The sequence below is a fragment of the Sceloporus occidentalis genome, unplaced genomic scaffold, assembly GCF_023333645.1.
Source record: "Sceloporus occidentalis isolate IW3139 unplaced genomic scaffold, rSceOcc1.0.p SCAF_7, whole genome shotgun sequence".
Taxonomy (NCBI): Eukaryota; Metazoa; Chordata; class Lepidosauria; order Squamata; family Phrynosomatidae; genus Sceloporus; species Sceloporus occidentalis.
Genome location: NW_028316987.1, coordinates 52,996,282 through 52,997,611, shown reverse-complemented (window position 1 = coordinate 52,997,611; position 1,330 = coordinate 52,996,282).

The following is a 1,330-nucleotide window of genomic DNA, read 5'->3' as shown; positions in this document are numbered from 1 at the left end:
TTTGTGATGAGATTCCAGTGTTTACAGCTATTACTATAGCAACTGTATTCTTAGCCACTAAAATAGTGTTCTGATTTGTGTTACGCAGTGAGATTAAAACTTGGGTCTGCGTTTTCTGTTGCTTCTGCACAGCTTCTGTATTTTCTTTGGCGATGTGACCAAGAAGTACACAGTGTTCTTTTCAGCTGTTATAGTGGTCTTGTCATGCTGAGTGCACAGCAATGGAAAGCTTTAGCATAGTTAAAGCCACCCACCAGTGTGGCTTTGTCATTTGTAGCAGCAAACCTGTACTGAAAATTGTCATGTCATGCTGAAGTGGCCCTGTCAGTTCAATGGATTGGATCCAGATTAGTCAATTTTAGATGAAGCCCAGTGAAATCCCTGGGACTTCTATTCACTACAATTTTAGCTGAGGTCCGACTGATGTCAGTATACCTAGACCTGTTTGTACAGTCAGCCCTCTGTATCCACGGATTCTTTACCTACGGATGCAACCATCCACAACTTGAAAATATTTTACAAAATATATAAATTTAAATCAATGTATATAAATATAAATCAAACCTTGATTTTGCCATTTTATGTAAGGGACACCATTTCATTATACCATTGTATTTAATGGGACTTGAGCATACACAGATTTTGGTATCCACAGGGGGCCCTGGAACCAAACCCCAGCGGATACCAAGGGCCCACAGTATGAATAAATCCAGGTCTGACATAGTATTCTGTTCTAGAACTGGTTGTAATTCTAATCCCTTCCAAGAGTTCTCTTGGTGACAAACACTGGCTGCATCCACACCTCAGAAACAATCCAGTTTGACATTACCTCACCTACATGGCTATGGAATGCTAGGGTTTGTAGTTTTTGTGAGACATTTAGCCTTCTCTCTCAGAGAGTTCTGGTGCCACAAAAACTACAAATCCCAGAATTCCATAGCATCGAGTCATGGCAGTTAAAGTACAGACACAGCCACTGACATTATATGTTTTATGGTGGTAAATGATACACCAGAGGAACATCCCAGCCCTTTTATTGGTGGAGTCTGACACCCACTGACAGCCAATGGTAGAATTGGGTCGCCAAACTAATTCTACTTATTGTACCAGATGATCAAATTCTCCGCTGCTGGCTATATGGGGCCTTTGGACTGGGTTGTATCCCTAAAGAGTGAGGCTGATGGAAGGTGGGCTCCTAAGGGTTGTATAGTGGAGAAGCAAAGAAAATCAAAACACACAAGTATGACCGATCTCCCTTCCCCTTTAGTAACAAACAAGGTCACCAATACAAATGGATTCTTTCTCTACAATGGACAACTGGTAACATTTG